Source organism: Delphinapterus leucas, chromosome 7 (assembly GCF_059928025.1).
Source record: "Delphinapterus leucas isolate spDelLeu-1000000601 "Yukka" chromosome 7, BTC_Dleu_Yukka2, whole genome shotgun sequence".
In the NCBI taxonomy this organism is placed as follows: Eukaryota; Metazoa; Chordata; class Mammalia; order Artiodactyla; family Monodontidae; genus Delphinapterus; species Delphinapterus leucas.
In genome coordinates, this window is record NC_143135.1 from 26,660,681 (window position 1) to 26,678,702 (window position 18,022).

The window sequence follows — 18,022 nt, forward strand, 5'->3', positions numbered from 1 at the left end:
TATTTGATAAACTGAGATTATATCGCTAAATAGTGACTGGAGTTTTTCATTTGGGATGGTGTTTGTTTTTTAAAGAAAAATGTTCAGAAAAGAAAAACTAAAACAACACCTTGCTATTTAACAATATATCAACTGCAAAGCTTGATCAAGGTTTAGATGCTTTCACTTAGAATCTCACCAGTATAAATCTGTAATCTAAATTGTTCAGTAAATAGCTGTTGAGTGTTTACTGTCTGCTTGGAGCTAACCTTGTCATTTTAGGCCTATAAAAGTAAAAAATGTTCTCATTTGGGGGAGATAAGATTAACACATAGAAAACAGCATAGCAGTTAAAATGAACACATTGAACAATATATGTTAATTTTGTCCTGTAGTAAATAATTATACTAAGAAGACCAAAACAGAAAGTGACAAAGCAACCTAATATCAAATAGGAACTTCTCAGATAGTTTTGCTGCTCTGAAAACTTTGAAGTACTACAAATATTGAATTTTTATAGATTTCTTTACTATGTATCCCCCTGTTTTCTACTCTTTACTTCAGCCTTTAGTTTTCTAAACCTTATTACTAGAAGTGAAAATTTGTTTTTCAGCTTTAACTGTAATCCAGGAAGCCTGACATATGTGTGCACCAAGGCATTCCTGAAATTAGGATATATCTTTCGTATAACATTATCATAGAATAAATTAATCTGTCCTATTTTTTTTTACAAAGACAAAACCTTTGCTATCAAAGCAAATAATCCCAAATACTTGAATTTACCAGTATACAGAGTAGAATATAAACATTGGAATAAATGAAGTTTTTATGGAAGGAAAGAATTAAAAGGGCATATGTTTAGGTGTGGTGTTAAATGATTAATAACAATTATTTACTGAGCACATAGTAAATCTCACAGAGTGTGCTATGTACTAGGTTACAGGAGAAAGAATACTTAGTCTCTACCCTCTTTGAGTTCACAGTTGGGAGAGATAGGTGGGTGGATAGGATAATAAAGTATACTCTAAATGCTGTGGAGGACAAATACAGAATACATAACTTGAACTGAGATAGAGAATCCTGGGTAAGTTTACCCTGAGAAGGAAGCTCCCTCCCCTCCTTCAGTAAATCTGCTCTCATTGCTACTGTACAAATAGTTCTTATAATTTGTGCATAGTGCTAAGAGAAGAGGAGACTAGAGAAATTAGATAAAAGTCTAATTGATTTTTTTAAGATGAATTTTTTTTTCCTTAAGGATAATGGGAAATCATTGAAAAATTTCAGGTAAAGAAATGACATAATAATCATATTTGCTCATTATGTTTGGTTAAAAAGTATCCTGCAAGAGAATGGATTGGCTAACTGTGATTGGGATAAAAAGAATGGAATGAATCAAGAGATTACTATAATGGGTAGAATTGACATGACCAAGGAAGGTTGACAGGAGGAATCAAAGATGAGTAACAGGTTTCTGTATTGAGCAGCTTTCTGGATGGTGGAGGATAAAGAATAAAGGAGGAACAGTAGAACTTTATAGTTGTACAGTTGGTTGTTTTAGGGAATGGGAGATCACGGTTTTTTATGTTTCGAATGTATTTAATTGGAGTAAAATACCTGTGGAGTATCCAAGTGGAGATGTCCAATACACAGTAGGCTATGTGAGAGAGGGATCTCTAGATGAAACATATAAATTAGAAATTAATTAGCCCATGGTGGGAGTTTACCTTAAGGGAATGGATAAGCTCACCAAGGAAAGGTATACTTTAGGATGAGAAGAAAAAAAGAACCAGGAATAAACTTTGGGGAACATGAACACTTGAAAGCTGTGCAGAGGAGGAGAAAGTAAAATAAGAATTGGAAAGTGTTTACTTGATTTAGTAATAATGATTTATTTTTGGCTTTGTTAAGGGCAGGTTTGATGGAGTAGCAAACTGAAAAGTCAAATAATTCTGTTTAGAATTGAATGGGAAGTGAAGTTGAATATTCCATAAAAGTAGACCATTTTACATTTTAGAAGGGTTTGCTGAGAGGGGGGATGACAGAGGTTTAAGGGATGACAGAGGTTTAAGGGAGCAGTTTTCTTGTGTGGGAGAGGGAGGGAGAAGGAGAGGGGAAGGAAGAGAGAGAGAAAGAGAGAGAGAGAGAGATGAAGCTACTGGAAAACATTCTTGGCAATGAATGAGGAAAAGAACCTGAATGAGGTAGAAGGAGTGGAATCTGGAGCACAGGAAAGGGATCAGTATTTGAAAGGAGGAGGCTAAATCCAATGGCTAAAAAATATAAATGAAAATAAGACTCTTTGTTTTCCTTTTTGCCATTAAATCTTGGAGTTTTTAAGACCATTTTCTCTTTTCTTGTTCCATATTCTTACCTTCCATTCCCAGGACTTTAGTTCCTATTTATACACCAATGACTAACATATTTATAGTCCAGATTGCTTCTCTGATCTCGAGAATCATAAATTCAGATATTTACCTTTTTTCTGAAAGTCTTAGTGGGACCCCAAACTCATAATGCCCCAGACTGAACTTCCTTTGGTGTTTTGTATCTAGGTAAATGATAGGATCATTTGTAGAATTAGTTGCCTGAGCCAACTCACTATACTCAATTCCTCTCTTAAGCTTCATTCCTCCATAGCCAGTCTCTTACCAAGACTTATGGATTTTACTTCTCAGTAACCCCCTAATCCATTCTAGAGCATTTAGCTCTCATCTTTGGTTCTCCTGCAGTACATTCTCCATTCAAGAGCCATCCCAATTCTTTCAAAATAGATGTCTGATCATATAGTATAAAAACAAAACTTTTAAGGACATGCATTTGGTTTCCTCTACTTAGCTCTCTAATCACATCACTCTGTAAATTCCCTTACGCTCTTCACTCTATCATTCATTTATTCTCCTGTACTCATCTTGTTTCCTTCATTCAGAAGGCCACTAGTTAACTTCTATTTATCCTTCAAATCTCACTTCAGCCTACACATCCTCAGTAAAGCCTTCTGACCTTGATATCACAATAAAATAAGCTCCTATATACTAACAATGAACAAGTGGAATTGGAAATTAAAAACAATACAATTTACATAAATATACCTCAAAATAAAATAATGAGGTATGAATCAAAAAGTGTATAAGATCTATATAAGGAAAAGTTCAAGACTCTGATGAACCAAATCAAAGAAGAACTAAATAAATGGAGAGATATTCCATATTCGTGGATAGGAGACTCAATATTTTAATTATGTCATTTCTTCCCAAGTTGATCTGTAGATTCAATGCAATCCCAAATAAAATCCTAGCAGGTTATTTTTTGGATATTAACAAGCTGATTCTAAAGTTTATATAGAGAGGCAAAAGATACAGAATAGGAAACACCATATTGAAGAACAAAGTTGGAGGACTGATGCTACCTGACTTCAAGACTTAGTATAAAGTATTGGCAAAAGAATAGACAAAAGAGATTGGTGGAGCAGAATAGAGAACCCAGAAATAGACTCACATGGATATAGTCAACTGATCTTAGACAAATTAACAAAGAAAATACAGTGGAGCAAATATAGCCTTTTCAACAAATGGTGCTGGAACAACTAGTCATACACATGTAAAAAATCAATAAGTAAATAAATCTAGACACGGACTTTACTTCGGAAAAATTAACTCAAAGTCGATCACATACCTAAATGTAAAACACAAAACTATAAAACTCCTAAAAGATAACATAGGAAAAAACATAGCTTACTTTGGGTATGGCAGTGACTTTTTAGATACACCAAAGGCATAATCTATGAAAGAAATAGTCGACAGGCTGAACTTCATTAAAAACTTCTGCTCTGTGAAAGACAGTATCAAGAGAATGAGAAGACAAGCCACAGACTGGGAGAAAATGTTTGCAAAAGACACATCTGATAAAGGACTGTTGTCCAAAATACACAAAGAACTCAATAATAAGCAACCTGATTTAAATATGGGCGAAAGACCTTGACACTCCTAACCAAAAAGATATACAGATGGCAAATAAGCATATGAAAAGATACTTCCCATCGTATGTCATCAGGGGAAATGCAAATTAAGACAACATTGAAATACCACTGCACATCTATTAGAAGGGCCAAAATCCTGAACACTAATATCACCAAATGCTTGTGAGGATGTGGAGCAACAGGAACTCTCATACAGCCCTGGTGGGAATGCAAAATGCTTTTGCCATTTTGAGAGACAGTTTGGAGGTTTCTTACAAAACTAAGCATACTCTTACCATATGATCCAGCAATTGTGCCCCCTTGGCATTCACCCCATGGAGTTGAAAACATATCTATATAAAAACCTCCACATGGATGTTTATAGAGGCTTTATTTATAATTGCCCAAACTTGGAAGAAACTAAGATGTCTTACAGTAGGTGAATGGATAAATAAAGTGTGGTATATCCAGATAATGGAATATTATTCAGTGCTAAAAACAAGCTCTTAAGCCATTAAAAGACATGGGGAAACCTCAAATGCAAATTACTAAGTGAAAGAGGCCAATTTGAAAAAGCTACATACTGATTCCAACAATGTGACATTCTGGAAAATGCAGAACTATGGAGACAATAAAAAGATCAGTGATTGGCAGAGATGGTTGCAGGGAGAGATGAATAGGCAAAGCACAGGATTTTTAGGGCAGTGAAAATATTCTGTGTATTATAATGATGGATATATGTCATTATACTTCTGTGCAAGCCCACGGAATGTACAGCATCAAAAAAGAACTCTGTGGTAAACTATGTACTTTGTGTGGTTATCATGGGTCAGTGTAGGTTCCTCCTTGGTAAAAAATGCACCATTCTGGTGAATGATGTTGATAATGGGGGAAGCTATACATGTGTGGTGTCAGAAGTGTATACAAAATTTCTGTACCTTCCTCCTAATTTTTTGTAACCCTAAAACTGCTCTATGATAAAGTCCCTAAAAAAAAAAGTGTCCAAAGTACAAAGAAATCAGCTATATAAAAATCTCAGTCTGAGAGTTTCATAAGCAGCGTGTATATCACCCTTGTGGCCAAATAGTGGGACCATTTCCGCAAGGGTATTCTGAGAAGTCTGCAGGTACAATTGAAAGACTGCAGTGACCTATTAAAGTTACACCAGAAAACATAATGTTCATGATAAGCAACTAGCGCCCCATGACAGAAGTACGTACCCCTTTGGTTGGCCTTTCAAGTTTTCTGAGACCTAGAGCTCATATTACTATTGTGTCTGTGCATGTAAAGCATGTAACAGAAATGGTGAGGCTTATCATGGGGCCTGATAGTATTCTGGCAGCATAATTGAATGAGTGAATGCCAGGGTCATGCCTGCACAGAGGGAGTTCTTGGACCTCATGCAATCCCTTTTTGCTTCCTGTCAGTATACTCATAAAGGGAAATCCCAGTCCTGAGTTCCAACATCACAGATTGTTTTAGCTGTCTTTGTATTTTATATAAATGAGGCCATACACCATTTATTCTTGTGTTGGATTTCTTTTGCTCACCATTATATTTGTGAAATGTCTGTTATTAATGTGTACAGTTATGGAGTATTTGTTACTGTATAATGTTGCTATATAGTATTGTGTAACTGTGTCACAAATCATTATCCTTTTTACTGTTGAAAGGGGTTTGGCTAGTTTACTATTTGTGGCCAAACATTTTTCTAACATGGTTGTACCAATTTACACTCTTACCGGGAATGTTTGAGAATTTTGGTTGCTTCTCATCCTTACCAACACTTCGTATTGTCTTTCTTTTCATTTTAGCCATTTTTAGAGGCTTATGGTATGACATTTTCATTTAGATTTGAACTGATGAAGTTGAGCACCTGTTCTTATGTTTATTGGCCATTTGGATAACCTCTTCTGTGAAGAGTCTTTTTGTGTCTTCGCCAATTTTTAAAAATTGCATTGTTTGTCTTTCAATCTGGATTTGTAGGAATTCTTTTTATATTTTGGATAAGAGTTCAGTTTCAAATAAATGTATTATAAATATATTCTCTTAGTCTGTGGCTTTCCTTTTCATATTCTTTTCTTTCAATTTAATAAAATTTAATTTTTTTATACAGCAGGTTCTTATTAGTTATCTGTCTTATACATATTAGTGTATATATGTCAATCCCAATCTCCCAATTCATCCCACCACCACCAGCCCCCCACCCCAGCTTTCCCCCCTTGGTATCCATATGTTTGTTCTCTACATCTGTGTCTCTATTTCTGCCTTGCGAACCGGTTCATCGTCTTTAGATTTCAGTCAGAATGTATTCTGAAGGATTAGTTTTTCTCCTTATGTCTAGCACTTTATGGTTAGGTTTGCCTATTCCCAAGAGTTCAAAGATAATCTCAATATTTTCATCTAAAAGCCCTGCTGTTTACTTTTAAACATTTGAGTCTGCATGCTGGTGGAATTCATTTTTTTTTGTCTTTGGTGTGAGGCAGGGCTGAAGGTGTATTTGTTTTTCCTACATAGATATCCTATTGACCTAGCACCATTTATTGAAAAGACAGTTCTTTCCCTGCCATATTGAACATTACTTTTACAATAAATAGAGTCACACATATTAGGCAGATTTTTCTGGACTTATCATTTCATCGGTTAGTGTGTGATTCTTCAGGTTCTCCAGAAGGACGACTTCTTTTCTCTCAGAATTTTAACCACCTGTACTGCACTGCACTCAAGCTAAATCAGTAAAAGTAAGATGCTCAAACCTTTGGAAATCCCTTCTTACAAGTTTAACTCACCAACAAAATCTTGTTCTGTTCAATCTGTAGAGCCTTCACATAATTGTTCTTGTATTTTGTCCTGAGTTTGTGGTTGTTACCTAAGGGAGGGTTTGTCTGTTATGAGCTTATTTTTTAGTGACTGTAAATGATTTCTTTATTGCTGATATTGGTTACTTGTGTTTCTTCTTTTTTTCTTTTTTAGGTTTGCTAGGGATTTTTCATTTTTATTAATCTTTCTTTTTTTAAAACCCAACTTTTGGGTTTTAAATTTTTTCCCTATTGTTGTAAAATGTTTTACTTTCTATTTTATTGATTACTGCTCTTATTATTTCCTTCCTCCTACATTCTTTGGTTTTGATTGCTGAAATTTTGGTTTTTCTCCCTTGTGATAAAAGCTTAATTCATTGATTTTCCACCTTTCTTCTTTCCTAGTATACTATTTATAGTTAAGGGTGATTTTCCCTAAGCACTGTTCTAGCTGTATCCTACAACTTTTAACGTTTTATGTTTTCATCATCATTTCTTTTAAAACATTTTTTACTTTTTGTTTAGATTTCCTCAATAATTTTTAGAACACTTTTGAGAGTGCTGAAATACATGAATTATATTGGATGCCAGGAAAGCAGGTGTAATCTGGGACTGTCCAGGGCACATGAGAACTTACGTTCATCCCAATTGTAGTGGATCCTTAAGTATAAGCAGAAAACTGGGGTTTTAAGTTAAAATTTAAAAATCCACTTTATACTCATCTGGGAATATTCAGTGTAATAGGGTAGATGTGTCAAAAGATAAACATGTTTTGGTTCAAGGAGATTTTTCAAGTAAATGTATCTATAAAGGTGAACAAGACATTTTTAGTGGTAAACACTAAAACACTAAACATTTTTAGTGTTAAAGGAAAAAGAAATTCCAGAGGTAGAATGGCCCAGCACAGGTATATCTCACAATCGGGGACTGTTCTTCTTTGCATGGAGCCCAAGTAAGGAATTTAACAACTGCTGACTAATGCCTGGTGCCCCTTTCCTGTGTCAAGTAGAGGAGTCTCATAGGCATAAAGCTGCAGTGCTAATCTAAGCCCATGCATTGTTCTAATTATCCTGGACATTTCTGATGAGGTATCAATTCCTCCTCAGTATGAATAATTATGGGAGCCCAGGGAAAGGCCAGATATTTAAAACCATTCCATGTGAAGCTTTTTACATCACATCTACTGATTTTGCATGAAAGATCATTTAGACTAGTGCTGATCCCCTCTGAAGAAATACATATTTCTTGGCCCAATAAGTAGTGTTAGCAGAGGGAAATATTTTGACTGTTTTTTCCTAGTTTAAGAATATTAAGTTTCTTGTAGGATAAGAAGAAAGTTAAAAATCCTAGCAAACATTTTCATCGTAAACTCAGAACTAAACTACACAACTTTTTTTTTAACTTTTTTGTTCACAGCTCTTGTTCTATCTTTCTTTGAATTATATTTTCTTAGAAAACACTTTTTAAATTATTTTCAAATTTGGTAGCATTAATTAATTGCATTCTCTACATTGAATTGTTTCATAATCTCATCCATATCCATTATGATATTTAGTTTCTCATTTGTAATACTGTATCTTTGGATTTTTCTCTCAGTAACTTCGAAGGATTAAAAAAAATCTATTTTAATGCTATTTTCATAGAATGATGCTTTAGATTTAGGCATTAATTATTTCCTTTTCTAATGTTACTAATTTTTGTCTTTTTCTGAATTTAATCTTTCTTCCTGCTTCTCTTAGGTATTTTTGTTTTTCATTGTAGCACTTTTAAAGGCAATAATTAAAATATAGCTGTAGGGCTTCCCTGGTGGCGCAGTGGTTGAGAGTCCGCCTGCTGATGCAGGGGACACGGGTTCGTGCCCTGGTCTGGGAAGATCCCACATGCTGCGGAGCGGCTGGGCCCGTGAGCCATGGCCCGCAGAGACTGCGTGTCCGGAGCCTGTGCTCCGCAGCAGGAGAGGCCACAAAAGTGAGAGCCCCGCATACAGCAAAAAAATAAATAAATAAATAATATATAGCTGTAGTGGCCTATTATAATTTCCAGGTAAGCCCTGTCCAGTAGTACTTCCTGTGTTGATGGAAATATTCTATATCTACACTGACCAGTATAATAGCCATTAAACACATATGGCTATTGGGTACTTACAATGTGGCTGATATGATTGAGGAACTGAATTTTTAATTTTGTTTTAATAATTTAAATTTAAACACTACTTTTGGCTAGTTGCTGCTATATTGGACAGCATAGCTCTAGATCAGTATTTAGCAAAATTTTTCTATGAAAGACCAAATAGAAAATATTTTGGGCTTTGCAGACCATATGGTCCCTGTTGCAACTACTTAGCTCTGTTGTTGTAGCAAAAAAGCAGCCATAGACAACATGTAAACGAATGAGCATGGCTGTGTTCCAGTAAAACCTTATTTGCTAAAATGGAGTGGGCAGGATTTGGCTTATGGGCCCTAGTTTGACAACCTCTGCTCTACATGAAAGATGTATCTATTTATTTTTCTTTTTCCTGCTCTGTATTCCCTGGGGGTCTTTTCCTGTAACATTTTAGATTATTACCCTCCTTGGGTTGTTATTCTGTATTTCTTCAACTTTTGTTTCAACTTTTCTATTTTTTTGTATATGCGGGGGGAGTTGGTGGTGGACAGGCATTCTATTTTAAATTTCTTTAAACTCTACTCTTTGTTGTTTTAATTCTACTCTTTTTCATATGCCTGTTGTCGCATAGATACAATATCTTAACTAATATCTCTGAAGATGTTAAATAGAATTATTTTCCTCCCTGAATTACCTCTGATTTCTCCAGAGTTGCTTGTTCTGTTTTTCATCATGGGCCTTCTTTTTCATTCTTGTGGTTTCCTTAAATGTTGGTGATACTTGGTTGTTCATTCATGTTGATATATGACCAGTTGAATAATATAGATAACTGGAGTGGGTTTTCTCTTCTTTTCTTTCTCTAGCAAATTACCCTAAATGGAAAGAATACTGATGGGAATTCCTTATGGGTAGGTAGGACTTAGTATTTTTTTATTAAAGTACGTCGATTTACAATATTATATTAATTTCAGGTGTATAATATAGTGATTCAGTATTTTTATAGTTTGTACTCTATTTAAAGTTATTATAAAATATTGGCTATATTGCCTGTTCTGTGCAATATATCCTTGTAGTTTCTCTACTTTGTACATAGTAGTTTGTATCTCTTAATCCCTTACCCCTATTTTGCCCCTCCCCCCACCCCTCTCCCCACTGATAATCACTTGTTTACTCTCTATATCTATGATTCTGTTTCTGTTTTGTCATATTCATTCATTTTATTTTTTAGATTTCACATATAATTGATAACATACAGTATTTGTCTTTCTCTGTCTGACTTATTTCATTAAGCAAAATATACTCCAGGTCCATCCATATTGTTGCAAATGGCAGAATTTCTTTTTTTTATGACTAATATTCCATTGTATATGTATACCACATCTTCTTTATCCATTCATCTGTTGATGGACACTTAGATTGCTTTCATATCTTAGCTATTGTAAATAATGCTGCTGTGAACACTGGGGTGCATATATCTTTTCAAATTGTGTGTTTTTGTTTTCTTTGGATATATATCCAGAAGTGGAATTGTTGGATCATGTAGTTCTATTTTTAATTTTTTTGAGGACTCTCCATGCTGTTTTCCATAGTGGCTCTACCAATTTACATTCTCACTACCAGTACATGAGGGTTCCCGATTCTCAGACTCCTCACCAACATTTGTTAGTTGTGGTCTTTTTGATGATAGCCATTCTGACAGTCGTGAGGTAATATCTCATCGGAGTTTTGAGTGACATTTTTCTGATGATTACCGATGTACATCTTTTCATGTGCCTGCTGGCTGTCTGTATGTCTTCTTTTGAAAAATGTCTATTCAGGTCTTCTGCCCAGTTTTAAATTGGGTTGTTTAGGGTGTTTTTGTTTGTTTGCTTGGTTGTTTTTGATATTGAGTTGTATGAGCTGTTTATATAGTTTGGATATTAACCCCTCATCAGTCATATCATTTGCAAATATTTTCTCCAATTTAGTAGGTTCTCTTTTTGTTTTGTCAATGGTTTCCTTTGCTCTGTAGAAGCTTTTAACTTTAATTAGGTCCAATTTGTTTATTTTTGCTTTTGTTTCCTTTGCTTTAGGAGACAGATCCAAAAAATATTGCTACAATTTATGTCAAAGAGTGTTCTGCATGTTTTCTTCTAAGAGTTTTACGGTTTCTGGTCTTAGATTTAGGTCTTTAATCTATTTTGAGTTTATTTTTGTTTATGGTATGAGAAAATATTATTTCATTCTTTTACATGTATCTGTCCTGTTTTACCAGCATCACTTATTGTAGAGACTGTTTTTTCTCCTTTGTATATTCTTGCCTCCTTTGTCATAGATTAATTGACCATAAATGCGTGGGTTTGTTTCTGGGCTGTCTGTTATGTTCCATTTATCTATATTTCTGTTTTTGTGCCAGTACCATACTGTTTTGATTACCGTAGTTGTGTAGTAGTCTGAAGTCAGGGAGTGTGATACCTTCATCTTTGTTCTTGTTAAGGTTGTTTTGGGTATTTGGGGTCTTTTGTGTGTCCATATAAATTTTACGATTATTTGTCCCAGTTTTGTAAAAAATATCATGGGTGTTTTGATAGGGATTGCATTAAATCTATAGATTGCTTTGGGTATAGGTAGGACTAATTTATTGGTGTGTTTTGCTCAGAGTGGATAAGCAGAGAGCAAGCAGACAGCCCAGGTCTGTCTCTAATAGCCTGATAAGGAGGATCCTATCCTAGGTTTCAACCACTATACTTTGGAGCCCAGAATCCTCTCAGGCAGGTTAAACCTTTTTTTATCCTCCATAACTGTTGGTTCGGCCCACAACCCCTTTCTACAGGAAGAAAATTTACATCTTCCCTGAAACATTCTCCTGTGTGTGTAGTTGGACAAGGGTCAACATACTTTTTTGGAGACTAAACAGTAAGTATTTTAGGTTTTTCAGGCCACATGTCCTCTTTCATAACTTTTCAACGCTACCATTGGAATGTAGTTGTAGACAGTATATTAAAAAATGAGCACAGCTGTGTTTTGATAATGCTTTATTTATGAACACTAAAATTTGAATTTCATATAATTTTTACATGTCACAAAATATTCTTCTTTTCTTTTCTTTGAGCCATTTAAAAGTATAAAGACCAGTCTTAATTTGCAAGGTATACAAAAGCAGATGGTAACCTGGAAGGTTTGCCCTGTGAACCATGGTTTGCCAAACCCTGTGCTAGGCTGTTGCTCTCTCTGCCCTGTTCTACCTATCACTGTTATTTCTACCTTTTAAAAAGTTTTCATAATCTCTGGTATGCTGATGCTTTTCACTCCCTTTTAGTGACCTAAGGGTCAACCTTTCATTCTACCCAGGCCTTCAATGGATTGGATGAGGTCCACGCACATTAGGGAGGGCAATCTGCTTTACTTAATCTGAGGATCCAAATGTTAATCTCATCCAAATACACCCTCACAGTAACACCCAGAATAATGTTTGATCACATATCTTGACACTGCATGGCCCAGTCAAGTTGATACATAGAATTAACCATCATTCTCACATAGCTAGTAAATGATAGAGCTAGGATTCACAACCGTGATGAGCTGTCTGATGACAAAATTCAAGCTTATTTACAATTTGTACCTGGACCCAAACTCAGCATTAGTATCCTAAAGGTAGCCTTTTATTTAGCCAGTTTATGGATATTTGCGTAAGGAATGAGGCATATTTGTCTTGATAAAATGAGTAAATTCGTAGTAACCAGGATGGTTCGAGATTGTGATATGAAACAAGTAGTAAGTGAGACATACTTAACACAGAGGTGAATGATTTTGAGTTTCAGAAGACCTGTCTTAATCTTGTGAAAGAGAAATTAGACCCCTTTGTTTCTCCAAAGCATAGAAATTTCAGTTTCAACTCATATTAAAGAACTTTTTATCAGAGTTGTCCAGCACTGAAACAAGATTTTTAATCATTTAAATATATTTGCTTTTAAAAATCTTTAGAATTTTAAGGCCATGTTTTTACCTTTTATATTTTTTATTCCCCAAAATGCAAAGTTAAAAAAAAAAATTAAAGACCATTTTGTAGTATAATTTTACCATTCTCCAGAGTGAAAGATTTGAAATTAATTTTGTAGTCTGTTTGGTATTCTAAGTTTATTTTAAAAAAATTTAAAAAGCAGCTCATGTTTCCTTTTTCTATTAACATTTCCTAAATGAACTCACATGGAATTAATGAATTACTATCATATATGATGATCATTTTCCCTCATTGAGCATTGGAATATGTTCATTTTAGAGCTTATCAGTAGCTCAGTCTTGATTCTCTAGTTGAAGTAGTTATGTCAGCCTTTGCATCTGGCTCAAGGTCTTGAGTCCTTTTTCCATAGGAAAAATCTTTTTGTGATAAAAATATACATAAGATTTATTATTGTAATCATTTTTAAGTGTACAATTCAATGGCATTAGGTATATTTATGATGTGTAAACATTGCCACTATCTTTTTCCAGAGCTTTTTCATCATCCCAAAGGGAAATGCTTTACCCATTGAGCAATAACCTTCCCACTCCATCACTGCAGCCTCTGGTACCTCTCTATTCTACTTCCTGTCTCTATGAATTTGCCTATCTAGGTACCTCACATAAGTGAAATTGTATAATATTTGTTCTTTGTTAGCATTTGCATAGTGTTTTTCACTTAGTATAGTGTTTTGCAAAGTTCATCCATCTTGTATCATGTGTCAGAACTTCATTCCTTTTTATGGCTGAATAGTATTCCATTGTAAGTATATAGCACATTTTGTTTATCCATACATCTGTTGATAGACACTTGTTCTGTTTCCATCTTTTGCCTATTGTGTATACTGGTGTAATGAACATCAAAGTACAAGTATCTGTTAGAATTCCTTTAGGTATATACCAAAGAGTAGAATTGCTGCAGCATATGTTTAACTTTGTAAGGAACTACCAAAGTGTTTTCCACAGTGGCTTAACCATTTTGCATTCCCACCAGCAGTACAGAGAGGTTCCATTTTCTCCAAATCCTCAGCAACTTTTGTTCTTTCTTTATTTATTGGATAATAGCTGTTCTAATGAGTTTGAAGTGGTATCTCATTGTGGTTTTGATTTGCATTTTCCTAATGATTTGTGATGTTAGCATCTTTTGCAATCTAGATATGCTGAGAATTTTCCAAATCATCAAGTGCTGATTTCTTTTTGCTTAACTTCCTCAGTTTATCTCCTTTTATCCTTTTTCATTCCTCAATTTATCTCCTTTCTCTCACATTTTACCATAATTAGCAAGGAGAAACCAGTAAATGCCTTCAACATTTTGCTTGGAAATCTCAACTAAACATTCAGGCTCATCACTTACAAGTTCTACTTTTCACCCAACATTAGAACACATGTCAGTTTTGCTACATTGTAACAAAGACTGCCTTCCCTCTAGTGTTCAATAACATCTCTCATTCCCTTCTTGAGACTTCACCAGAAGTCCAGTTAATGTTCATATTTCTGTAACATTCTGTTCCTGACAAATAAGTGTATTCTCTAAGATGATACAAGTGTTCTCAGCCATCCTGTTCACTTCCTTCTGAGCATTCACCAGAATCTCCTTAACGTCTCTTATTTCTATTGGGTTGGCCAAAAAGTTTGTCCGGGTTTTTATGTACCATTTTATGGAAAAGCCTGAATGAACTTTTTGGTCAATCCAATATCAGATGGCTCTTCAAGGCAATCTACCAATAGTCTCTTCAGTCATTATTATTTTTCTTAAATTTTTTGTTATCTGTTACAGCAACACCCCACTTCCTGGTACCAAAATCTTTTTAATTTCCTAGGAATTCCATAACGAATTACCACAAACTTGGTGGCTTAAAGCAACAGAAATTTACTTCGTTACAGTTTCCAGGGCCAGAAGTCCAAAATTATGGTGTCAACAGAAGTATGTTTGTTCCAACAGCTCTAGAGGAGGATCCTTCCCTGCCTCCTCCAGCTTCTGGTGGCTCCTGTCTTTCCTTGGCTGTGGCAACATAACTTCAATGTCTGCCTTCATTTTCACATTGTCTTTTTCTCTGTGTCTCTGTGTGTCCTTTTCGGTCTCCTTTGAGGACATTCTCATTGTATTTAGGGCCCACCCTAATCTAACATGATCTCATATTGATCCTTACCTTGATTATATCTGCAAAGATCCAGTATTACAATAAGGTCACGTTCTGAGGTTCCAAGTAGACATGAGTTTGGGGGAAAGGGAGAACACTACTCAACCCACTATAGTCTCTTTTTAGGTAATTATATTATAAATGTGTTATATAATTATTTATAATTTTTAAAACTCAAAGTTTTGCATAATATTTTGTTGTGAGATTATTTCACCATACGCCAATACTGTTAATGTTAATATTCATATTAGAAAGTGCCAAATAGGGAAATCACTTTTCTTTTTAGACTTTATAATATATATTAGAAGTATGAGGTTCTTTAATGTGTCTTTGCTTTTTGATGAGGATATTGTACACATGGGCATACACACACATGAATAAAGCAAAGTTCTGTTAACTTAAAGTTTGTTACTCAGTATTTATTCACACCATATAGTGAGATCCTAAATCACCTCTCAAATTGAATGGAAGGAGTGTGTGATTAGATTTTCTTGAGATTTGGGGTGTTTTAAGACTGACTCCAGGGACTTCCCTGGGGGTCCAGTGGTAAAGAATCCGCCTTTACAATGCAGGGGACGTGAGTTCGATCTCTGGTCAGGGAACTAAGATCCCACATGCAGCCAGGCAACTAAGCCCACACACCACAACTACTGAGCTCACATGCCTCAACTAGAGAGCCTGTGTGCCACAAACTACAGAGCCCACATGCTCTGGAGCCCACGCACCACAACCAGAGAGAGAAAACCCACATGCCGCAACTAGAGAGAGAAAACCCGCACGCCACAACTAGAGAGAAGCCCATGCGCCGCAATGAAAGATCCCGCATGCCTCAACGAAGATCCTGCGTGCCGCAACTAAAGACCCAACGCAGCCAAAAATAAATAAATAATAAATAAATCTTTAAAAAAAAAAAAAAAGACTGGCTCCAAAATGTTTAGTGAGTTCTTCAAATATTTCAGTAACTCAGAGGAAAACATATTTTTATGAGTAGCAGCAATATAATTTAAGTATATTTAGTTGAGTGTTCTAAGATCAAGCACAGTGCCTGTAAGTGGATGAAAGAGTATATTTAAGCACAATTGTTGTTACAGAAAAAACAAAAAAGAAAAAATCAACCCTCACTTTTAAGGGTCCTAAGAGAAAAGGGAAGAAAGATGTTAGGGTCATAAAGAGAGGAGATTAAATAAAATAAATAAAACAAAAATTGGGGTTGAAACAGAAATGCATTATAAAGGAGGGAAGGTAGATTGGCAAAAATGAGGAAGTATCAGAAAAGTGAAATGTACAAAAGCAAAGGCAAGAAATAGGATGGGGAAGACTTTAAGGAGAGCAAAAAATAAGAAATAATGCTATGACTAGCTTAGCGTTAAAGGGTAAAAGATGAATATATCAGAGTTTCTTTCAAATTAAGTCAAATTAATGGTGATTATTAGAGAGTAACTGTAGTCTTGATATCATACACTCAAGTCAAGCTTCTCATGTCATTTTCCCTGTAGAAAATAGTAGGAACCATTTTATGTATTATTCATTAAATTGCAAGTAAATATATTATTTATGATATATTGACATGTGATATTATATATTACACAAACTTATATATATTTATTATTTATATTATATACATTTCAAGGTAAATATTCATATGTTATCTTCTTTTAATGGCAAAAATTTGGTTTTTGGTGTAAACGATGAAACTTTGCATGTAAACACATAAAGCAAACTGTTTAATGTTTCACCTAACAATGGTGATACATCATTTCCTCAGTCATAAGAACTGACATGGAGTTATTGTTGAATATGAGGCAGGTTTTGACATCCAGGAGAATATCAAACATAATATGTTTTGCCTTTGACATATTATGACGGGTCACGGAGTTTTTCTACAATATCAGGTGCATTCCTCATATTCAGTAAATATCACACTAATCAGGCTTAACATATCAGCATTACAAACTACTTCTCCGCTGCCTTCGTATTCTTAAAACTAAAACTAACCCTAGATATTCATTCATGCTGACTTGTAGAAATGAATGTTATATCCTCTCTATTACCTGCAAATTGTTTAGAAGGATTTGATATATCATAACTGTATATGGTTGGCTTATCAACTTCTTTAAGTCCTTGACCACAGTTTTCTCTAGGTTGATTGACGTATTATGTCACCCATTTACTTTCTTCTACTTAAATTCTCTGGTAAATAAAGGACTTTAATATTCTGCTTTTTAAAATCATTTTATCCGAAGTGTCATTGAATATCTGAATTCAGAACCCTATTGATCCAATAAGGAAGATGCACCTTAACAGCTGAGAGACACTTGGTCATATTATATACTAATTCAACTCAGTATGGCTGAAAGAAGCCTTTACTTAATATAATTTTGATTTCCTGCTTTAGGAATCCTGAAACCATGGATCACCTATATATGCTTTGAGACATGCTTTAGATGTTTTTTCTGGAAGCCCTGCAATTACCCTAAAAATTGAATGTATCATTGAAAAGACCTATGGTAAGTGGGTTTTTTTCCTTCTTTTTCTTCTGTCGGTTTCATGTTGTGGTTAAGTCTTATGAATGTTGTAATGCTGCTCCCTGCTGGACATAGTATAATTTTTTAAAGTTGGCACTTAATAGATGGGCAAATAACTGTTTAGCTGGACCCACTATAGAGGGGAATCCTTGCCTGCATTCACAAAAAAACAACAGTATACAACCAAAGCAGCTCCGTTTTCATAATGGGTGATACCCATTATGTTGATATCTGAAGCCTGATCAAAGTGCTGATAGTCTTGTTTCTAAGTTTTATTGTCTGCTTCCTGTTTAGTGGCACCTAAAAGTTGTAACAAACATACATTGAAGGGTGCTTGTAGGTGATGGAACTTTTAGGATTTCCTAAATTGTATGTGTGTGTATATGTTTGTAATCTGTCTGATTATTATTATTATTATCTCGTTTGTAATCATTTAAATTCCCTTTATGTTTTTCCAAAGGAACTATTTAAAACATCTTTAGTATAATTTAAATTAGACACTGTTGGATCTATTTTGAGTGAGTTACCCTACATTACATTTTA

The 18,022-nt window shown here is 34.8% G+C and overlaps 1 protein-coding gene across 5 annotated transcripts in view; it reads left to right on the forward strand.

Moving 5' to 3' along the window:
• The window catches only part of IMMP1L (inner mitochondrial membrane peptidase subunit 1), a 74,212-nt gene that overhangs the window by 1,125 nt on the left and 55,065 nt on the right, over positions 1-18,022 (forward strand). For 2 of the 5 annotated variants that reach the window (XM_089915011.1, XM_022583710.3), the window contains exon 2: positions 17,350-17,461. The gene's annotated coding sequence lies outside the window, so the exon portion shown is untranslated. Of the gene's footprint in view, positions 1-9,698; positions 9,744-9,790; positions 11,731-17,349; positions 17,462-18,022 lie in introns of those variants that run through there. The other 3 variants (XM_089915014.1, XM_089915013.1, XM_089915012.1) reach the window with 3 other exon arrangements.